We start from the raw sequence: 10,032 nt of genomic DNA, 5'->3' as shown, positions 1-10,032 counted from the left end.
GAGTGACTGAATTGCTAACTGGACCTCGCCATGCTCAGAGCAGTTGTGTCAGGGTATCTTTGTAGGATTTTTGTGCACCTCCCGTCTTCTTAGGCTGGTCCCTGAGGGCCAAAGTCTTGTCCGATGGTACTTTTTCTAGACTCTCACTCCACCGAGGGCTCCTGGTCTGGCCAGGTCAGGTCAGGGCTGGAGTAACAATGCTGTCTGGCCAGGTCAGGGTTGGAGTAACACTGCTGTCTGGCCAGGTCAGGGCTGGAGTAACACTGCTGTCTGGCCAGGTCAGGGCTGGAGTAACACTGCTGTCTGGCCAGGTCAGGTCAGGGCTGGAGTAACACTGCTGTCTGGTCAGGTCAGGGCTGGAGTAACACTGCTGTCTGGCCAGGTCAGGTCAAGGCTAGAGTAACACTGCTGTCTGGTCAGGCCAGGTCAGGTCAGGTCTAGAGTAACACTGCTGTCTGGTCAGGCTAGGTCAGGTCAGGGCTGGAGTAACACTGCTGTCTGGCCACGTCAGGGCTGGAGTAACACTGCTGTCTGGCCAGGTCAGGTCAGAGCTCGTCATCTTCTATGGACCAGCCCTTCAGGCTACTTATTCACAGACAACAGCAGGTTAATCTGGAGAGAGCGAGAACAGAAACACAGAGCTAACAACATCCAGCATGACTCAATGTCACTCCAGACGCCACTACACACAGTAAAAAATATATTGTGATCCCAATTGGATAACCTGAATAAAAGAAAGTTGATTAAATACACTTGTGAAAAGACCTTGAGATCCAACAGCCATCCCCAGTGCGAGAGTGATGAACCTTGTAATACCATGCCCTTGGTTCTGATTTTGTAGTGTAGCCAGTACAAGACTTGCCTGTTCCATAGAAGAGCAAGCGATGATCTGAAGGTCCCCTCCACTGTATCCCTCCTGAATCACGGTGTGCAGTCTCTGAAACCCCTGCTGGATGTTGTTCTGTTGGAGAAAACAGCACGCTAGCCAGAGAGCTGCTGGAGAGAAATTACACCCCCACCGGTCCCCTTTGTATCCTAGTTGCCATGTCAACGCCATTGTTGTGCACTTAGATTCACTTAGATTAGCACTTAGCCGTACACAAAGAGCCACAATAATTACTGAACAATGATTTCTCTTTAACAAGCAAGATCGAGGCTGAAAATGGTAACTGAGCATTGCTCAGCCTCAGCGACCTGCTGAAAACGTCTATTTGTTTTGTAGGCGTGTACCAAAACCATCATGAGATCCCGAACAAGGTTAGCCTGGCTCCAAATCTGTTTGTGCTGTATTGTCATTTTTTTGTCAGGATAGCTCAAACCGATTTGGGACCAGGCTAGTACAGGGTTGTTAAAAGGAGAATGAGAGTTTCAATTCCTCCAGCGTGTAACAGACACCCACCCGAACAGGCTTGAAGAGGATAAACTCTGTGTCTCCGTTGGCCCGGTACAAGGACATGCTTTGTAACGTGCTTGGCAGCTTGCTCTTCATCACCCGGAAGGTAGGCATCACTATGTCGTTGATCTTGGCTAAAAGGGGAGGCACAGAAAGTCATTTTCCAGTTCCATGCCTTCCTTCCACCACATGATTTAGAGGTTCCACTGAAATATGATGCTACTGTTTCTTACCCGGCTGTTATCCAAGGTTGTTGAGCGAGGTTGTGGGTGGGACCTCTTTGGATCACCATGGTTTTCAGAGCGGACACCTGAAACAACACAAAGTCCATCACCCTCACACAAGGACAACATGAGTAATCTCACACCTGCAAACCTTGAAGAATTTTGATGAGTACCACTTCAGTGTGGCGGTGGAACCCCAGGCCCCCCCACATTGCTCAAATCATAGGGAAATGCACATTTGTTGCCTAATAAGGATGTTGGCAGAAGGCTGCCAGGGTAGGAATGGTAGGCTATAGACTGTTAGGAGTACTTGGTAATTGGCTGCTCTTCATTCGCTAACTAGAAATGTGTTTAAATGTACAATCAGGGCTGTCCGTAGGAGTTTCTAACAAGGTGATGCTGATGTATGCCTAAGGCTGGGTAAGGGGATGTCTGGAGGGGTGTCAGCCAACTTCCCCCTCAGAATGTAACTATTTGTTTTTTAAAAACATATAACTGCTGTTTCCTGAAACATACTGCAGTGTCTTAAATTATATCAAACAAAGTAGCCAACACAGAAGTCAGGTGTTTGATCGTTAATAAAATTGAGGTTGTCTCAATGACACTTTTACATTTTTCTAGGTGAAATTTGGGGGGGGGGGTAATGATCATTGTAATTAATAGGTGTCTTTATATGGATAGTCTAGTGAAAATGTAAACTGTTTTAATTGTATAGTAGTCTAGCATACTGTGAACTGTTTGGAATATGAAACAAGTGAACTAGGCTTATATGAGTTTGTATCAGATCACCATCCTTCACCTCATCCATCAAGTTAGGTCTGACAACTAGGCTACCAATCATTCAACATGCCTTGTTTTCATTGGTGAACTGCCTTATGACAGCATGAGCACGCTACTGTTAATTAACATACAGTACAGCTTACAGTGCCTTCAGAAAGTACATACATCCCTTGACTTTACTTTTTCCACATTGTATTGCTTCACAATGTGGAATTAAAATTGTATTTAATTGTCATGTTTGTCAATATGCTACACAAAATACTTGAATGTCAAAGTGAAAGAAAAATTCAAAAAAAAAATGTATTAATGGAAAATAAAACATATCTTTTGATTAAATAAGTATTCAACCCCCTGAGTTAATACATGTTAGAATTACAGATGTGAGTCTTTCTGGGTATGTCTCTATGAGCCACGCAAACCTGGATTGTACAATATTAGCCCATTATTATTTTACAAATTCTCAAAGCTCTGTCAAGTTGATCATTGCTAGACAGCCATTTTCAAGTCTTGCTATAGAGTTACCAGACGATTTAGGTTATTGCGTTTTAGGTTATTGTCCTGCTGAAAGGTGGATTTGTCTCCCAGTGTCTGGTGGAAAGCAGACTGAACCAGGTTTTCCTCTATAAATTTGCCTTTGCTTGGCTCTATTCAATTTATTTTAATTTTAAAAAAAAACTCCCTAGTCCTTGACGATGAAAGGCATACCCATAACATGATGCAGCCACCACCTTGAAAACATGAGGAGTGGTACTCAGTGATGAGCTGTGTTGGATTTGCCTAAAACATAACACTTTGTATTCAGGACAAAATGTTAATTTCTTTGCCACATTTTTAGCAGTTTTACTTTAGTGCCCAATAGCAAATAGGATGCATGTTTTGGAATATTTTTATTATGTAAAGGCTTCATTCTTTTTTACTCAGTCATTTAGGTTATTATTGTGGAGTAACTAAACTCATGAATACCTTACTGCAAATAGCCTATATGTCATGACATTAGATACACATTGAACAAAATAAAGTCATGCCTTGTATCTGGCTACCAACTTGTGCCAGAACTCTATTTCCACAAGGGGGAAATGCATGTATCAATCAATAGACTATGAAATGGCTTACTTTACCATTGCTTTAAAAAAAACTCAGTTAAGAAAGGACGTCCCTTTTACAAGACCCTCTATCAAATATAATTAGTAAAAATCCAAATAACTTCACAAATCTTCGTTGTAAAGACTTTAAACACTGTTTCCCATGCTTGTTCAATGACCCATAAACAATGGAATGAACATGCACCTGTGGAACGGTTGTTAAGACACTAACAGCTTACAGACGGTAGGCAATTAAAGGTCTCAGTTATGAAAACTTAGGACACTAAAGAGGCCTTTCCACTGACTCGGAAAAACACCAAAAGAAAGATGCCCAGGGTCCCTGCTCATCTGTGTGAATGTGCCTTATGCATGCTGCAAGGAGGACTGCAGATGTGGCTGTGAGACGCCTAACACAGCGCTACAGGGAGAAAGGACGGACAGCTGATCGTCCTCGCAGTGGCAGACCACGTGTAACAACACCTGTACAGGATCGGTACATCCGAACATCACACCTGCGGGACAGGTACAGGATGGCAACAGCAACAACTGCCTAAAACTAAAAACTAAACTTAAGGCCGGGAAGCATAGAAATTGCGCACATAGAACAGATCTACTGCTTCTTAGACTTGCTTTCAACGGGAATGACAATCTACATTTCTATGTGGATTTGGTCGGGTCGCCCAAAATGTAACATATTGCAGCTTTAACTCTAAGTGTTTTAAAGTCACCACTGGCCTCATGCTGAAATCTCCAAGTAGTTTCCTTCCTCTCCGGCAACTGAGTTAGGAGGATGCCTGTATCTTTGTAGTGACTGGGTGTATTGATACACCATCCAAAGTGTACAGTGCATTCAGAAAGTATTCAGACCCCTTGACTATTACCAAATTGTATTACGTTACAGCCTTATTCTAAAATTGATTAAATTAAAACAATCCTCAATCTACACACAATACCCCATAATGACAAAGCGAGAACAGGTTTAGAAATTTTAGCAAATGTATACATTTTTTTTAAACAGAAATACCTTATTTACATAAACATTCAGACCAACTGCTATGAGACTCGAAATTGAGTGCAGGTGCATCCTGTTTCCATTGATCATCCTTGAGATGTTTCTACAACTTCATTGGAGTTCACCTGTGATAAATTCAATTGATGACATAATTTGGAAAGGCCCACACCAGTCTGTATAAGGTCCCACAGTTGACAGCGCATGTCAGAGCAAAAAACTCTCAGACCATGAGAAACAAGATTCTCTGGTCTGATGAAACCAAGATTGAACTCTTTAGCTTGAATGCCAAGCATCACGTCTGGAGGAAACCTGGCACCATCCCTACGGTGAAGCATGGTGGTGGCAGCATCATGCTGTGGGGATGTTTTTCAGCGGCAGGGACTGGGAGACTAGTCAGGATTAAGGCAAGATGAATGGAGCAATGTACAGAGAGATCCTTGATGGAAACCTGCTCCAGAGCGCTCAGGATCTCAGACTGGGGCGAAGGTTCACCTTCCAACGGGACAACGACCCTAAGTACACATCCAAGACAACGCAGGAGTGGCTTGTCCTTGAATGTTCTTGAGTGGCACAGCCAGAGTCCGGACTTGAACCCAATCGAACATCTCTGGAGAGACCTGAAAAACATACCTGACAGAGCTTGAGAGAATCTGCAGAGAAGAATGGGAGAAACTGCCCAAACAGAAGTGCCAAGCTTGTAGTGTCATACCCATAAAGACTTGAGGCTGTAAAGCTTCAACAAAGTCCTGAGTAAAGGGTCTGAATACTTAAGTAAATGTGATATATTTTTTATAAATTAGCAAAACATTCTTAAAACCTGTTTTTGCTTTGTCATTATGGGGTATTGTGTGAAGATTGATGAGGGAAAGTTAACAATTTAATCTATTTTAGAATAAGGCTGTAACGTAACAAAATGTGGAAAAAGTCAAGGGGTCTGAATAATAATTTCACCATGCTCAAAAGGATATATATATATATATTATTTTCATCTACCAATAGTTGCCTTTCTTTGTGGGGCATTGGAAAACATCCCTGGTCTTTGTCATTGAATATGTGCTTGAAATTCACTGCTTGAATGAGGGACCTAACAGACAATTTTACGTGTGGGGTAGTCATTCAACAATCATGTTCAACACTATTATTTCAAACAGAGTTAGTCCATGCAGATCATCTGATTTGTTAAGCACATTCTTACTGCTGAAGTTATTTAGGCTTGCAATAACAGAGGGATTGAATACTTGACTCAAGACATTTCAGCTTTTCATTTTTTTATTAACTTCTAGAAACATAATTCCACTTTGACATTATGGGGTATTGTGTGTAGGCAAGTGACACAAAATCTAAATCTAATCAATTTTAAATTCAAGCTGTGTGAATACTTTATGAAGGCACTTTCTTTCAAGAGGACAGATCAAGAAGTGATTAATTAACATAATCCTACTAATGTTTTAACAGTCTAAAGCATGAAACGCACAGAGAATCTCACTGCTGATAAACTGGTACTCATCACAGCGTGAGGCCCTTCCTTCTCTTGCTAGAACAAAAAGTGGTACTTGCTGCGTACCAACCCGATAGCGACGATCGCAATGCTCATCATTGGCCAATAACTTGACTTTGAGCCAATCAGAGAGTACGAACCCTCCCGTGTGAGAGGCAAAAAATAATAATAAATGAGGGCATTTTCTCCATACATCCGCAGATGAGCCAGTCACACTTCATATGCATTGATAGCTAGCTAAGTGCGCAAACGCAATGCACACAACACTAAATACTTCCTCCAAACTAGCTAACCAGTGACCTTTCCCCTACACCCAAAATAGTAATTAAAACAGAAGTGGATGGCAGAGAACATGTCTACCGTTTACCCTCACTTCCTGGACAGAACAGAGCCTGAGATATACAGTTTACCCTCACTTCCTGGACAGAACAGAGCCTGAGATATACCGTTTACCCTCACTCCCTGGACAGAACAGAGCCTGAGATATACAGTTTACCCTCACTTCCTGGACAGAACAGAGCCTGAGATATACCGTTTACCCTCACTTCCTGGACAGAACAGAGCCTGAGATATACAGTTTCCCCCCACTTCCTGGACAGAACAGAGCCTGAGATATACCGTTTACCCTCACTTCCTGGACAGAACAGAGCCTGAGATATACAGTTTACCCTCACTCCCTGGACAGAACAGAGCCTGAGATATACAGTTTACCCTCACTTCCTGGACAGAACAGAGCCTGAGATATACAGTTTACCCTCACTTCCTGGACAGAACAGAGCCTGAGATATACAGTTTTAGAAACTGTTCTTCATCCTGTCAGCATTATATGGCAACACAGGAATATTTATAGAGCACAGGGCTGCGGGCCAGAAGGTTGTGGGTTTATAGACCACCCTGGACAAGAGTAGGGGTGGAAAGATCTCCATTATAGTAAAAGCATAGCATGAATCTGTCATCATGTTTACAGGTCTGAAAAAAAATAAAGACCTTTTATAAAAATGTCATGCAATTCTTCGTAATTTTACACATTAGTAGAATCTTTTTTAATAATACCACACAAATTCCAGGCTAAGAATGGACAGAGAGATAGGCCTATGTGTTTATCTGACAGGCTAAGAATGGACAGAGAGATAGGCCTATGTGTTCATCTGACAGGCTAAGAATGGACAGAGAGATAGGCCTATGTGTTTATCTGACAGGCTAAGAATGGACAGAGAGATAGGCCTATGTGTTCATCTGACAGGCTAAGAATGGACAGAGAGATAGGCCTATGTGCTCATCTGTCAGGCTAAGAATGGAAAGAAAGATAGGCCTATGTGTTCATCTGACAGGCTAAGAATGGACAGATAGATAGGCCTATGTTCATCTGACAGGCTAAGTATGGACAGAGATATAGGCCTATGTGTACATCTGACAGGCTAAGAATGGACAGAGAGATAGGCCTATGTGTTCATCTGACAGGCTAAGAATGGACAGAGAGATAGGCCTATGTGTTCATCTGACAGGCTAAGAATGGACAGAGAGATAGGCCTATGTGTTTATCTGACAGGCTAAGAATGGACAGAGAGATAGGCCTATGTTCATCTTATCCTATTTCTCCAATGCCAAATCAGTGCATCTTGTTTGCAAATAATTTAATAATTAGGAATCGGAGCATGGTACTTTCAAAAGTTAGGTCTACCTGTCCACCACAGACACAGAAGGCCTACTGACACAGGCAAATGTGAGCTTTAACTGCTGGTTATTCTTGGTCCGTGGCTTAACCCAACGAGAGAAGGTCACAAGGTTTCCCTCAAAGCTGTCTGGGTTTAAACATCTTCTATTGTACAGAAAGTGAATAGCTTAACAAATTGACAGTGACAGAATTAGATTTCCACACAAAGGAAATGTTTTGGTCTACCTTGGCTATAGAAGGTTGTAGCTCAGCCTCTTAATGTCAACGAAACTAAAACAATGATGTTCCCATAATGCATCAGTCACGTCTTTCCCAGGTATTTTACAGCTTGTTTCTAGCATAAAGCATCACAGACCAAAACGCTATTATAGATCACTTTATATAATTGGATCCGTAAACAAACAAATCAAATGTATTTATAAAGCCCTTCTTACATCAGCTGATATCTCAAAATGCTGTACAGAAACCCAGCCTAAAACCCCAAACAGCAAGCAATGCAGGTGTAGAAGCATGGTGGCTAGGAAAAACTCCCTAGAAAGGCTGGAACCTAGAAAGAAACCTAGAGAGGAACCAGGCTCTGAGGGGTGACCAGTCCTCTTCTGGCTGTGCCGGGTGGGAGATTATAAGAGTACACGGCCATTAAGGCCAGATTGTTCTTCAAGATGTTCAAACGTTCATAGATGACCAACAGGGTGAAATAATAAATCACAGTGGATATACGTAGCTGGTTTGTAGCATAATGCATCACCGATCAAAGCGCTGTTATAAATTACTTGATATCATTCAAATCGGTTTTATTTTCTTCAAAATCTTGCTAACAAAATGGTAGACCTGCATTTTTTTTTTACATTTTCTTTAATAAAATGAAGGCCTAAGGCCTCTCTCAATTCGAGTCTTGGTTTTAACATAACAGCCCTTCACTGACACGGAGGGAGGCTATTTAAAAAGTGCATGGTGGGAGGAGGAATTGACTGACAAATCTATGGATATAGCAGTCTATAGCCTAATTTCATCAGTCAAACAGAAATTGGCTCCAACACAAAGCCCCTTTTGGTGTTAGTACAGTCTAATTAAAATGAAGACGGTTCCAACTAATGTCTTCTGGAATTTGCCTACTTTCAGCACCATGTACTGTCCATTTCTGATTGGTTGTGCCCCGGCTGCTGCTTCAAGTAAATCACTAGACTATGGCTTATTCACAATAATATCAATAACTCATATAAATATATAAATACATCATGGGAAAGAAACACATCGTTTGTATTAAAATCAAATCATAGCAAGCTATCAAAGTTGACCTCCAGTCCTCCTTCTCAAACTGAACAGAACATAGGCTATAGGCTAATCTGCGCAGAAGACACAGAATTTGGGGGAATAGACCTAATGCATTTTTTCTTTGACTCCTGAACCGCCAACGTACAGTAGGCCCTACACAGCACAGCCACTGGTTAGGCAGCACACAACGTTTTTGATCGGCAAGAGCAGAGCAGGGCCGGCGCTCAGGGTTGGAATATCCATTGCAGTGTGTAATGCAGCCTAGTTTTATTCACACCATCCATCTTATAAATATAACTTTTCTCTGTGCTTCTCCAATCACGCGCTTCGTAGCCTATAGCCTATAAATCATTTGATTGAGACCACACTAAATAGCCAAAAGGCGCACTTGATATTTCGTGCCCAGCAGAGAATCAGAGATGGGGGCGGCATCGATATACACTGAGTGTACAATTATTATTATAATTTGTAAAAAAAAAAATTCATTTAACTAGGCAGGTCAGTTAACAACAAATTCGTATTTACAATGACGGCCTACCCCAGCCACACCTGGACGACGCTGGGCCAATTGTGCACCGCCCTATGGGACTCCCAATCTCGGCCGGATGTGATACAGCCTGGATTCCAACCAGGGATACGCCTCTTGCACTGAACTGCACTGCCTTAGACCGCAGCGCCACTCGGGAGCACAACTGCTCTTTCCATGACATAGACTGACCAGGTATAAATCTGTTAAATCCACTTCAAATCAGTGTAGATGAAGGGGAGGAGACACGTTAAATAAGGATTTTTAAGCCGTGAGACAATTGAGACATGGATTGTATATGTGTGCCATTCAGAGGGTGAATGGACAAAACAAAATATTGAAGTGCCTTTGAACGGGGTATGGTATTGTAGTAGGTGCCAGGGGCACCGGTTTGTGTCGAAAACTACAACACTGCTGGGTTTCAAGCTTAACAGTTTTGTGTGTGTATCAAGAAGGGTCCACCACCTAAAGGACATCCAGCCAACTTGACACAACTGTGGGAATATCGGCCAGCATCCCTGTGGAACGCTTTCGACACCTTGTAGAGTCCAATTGTCTGTAACAATT

The 10,032-nt window shown here is 42.2% G+C and overlaps 1 pseudogene; it reads right to left on the bottom strand.

Moving 5' to 3' along the window:
- Positions 1-582: 582 nt before the first annotated feature.
- The window catches only part of LOC139386155 (conserved oligomeric Golgi complex subunit 3-like), a 35,334-nt pseudogene continuing 25,884 nt past the window's right edge, over positions 583-10,032 (bottom strand).

Source organism: Oncorhynchus clarkii, chromosome 3 (assembly GCF_045791955.1).
Source record: "Oncorhynchus clarkii lewisi isolate Uvic-CL-2024 chromosome 3, UVic_Ocla_1.0, whole genome shotgun sequence".
Taxonomy (NCBI): domain Eukaryota; kingdom Metazoa; phylum Chordata; class Actinopteri; order Salmoniformes; family Salmonidae; genus Oncorhynchus; species Oncorhynchus clarkii.
This window is presented reverse-complemented; position numbering and strand designations above follow the sequence as displayed.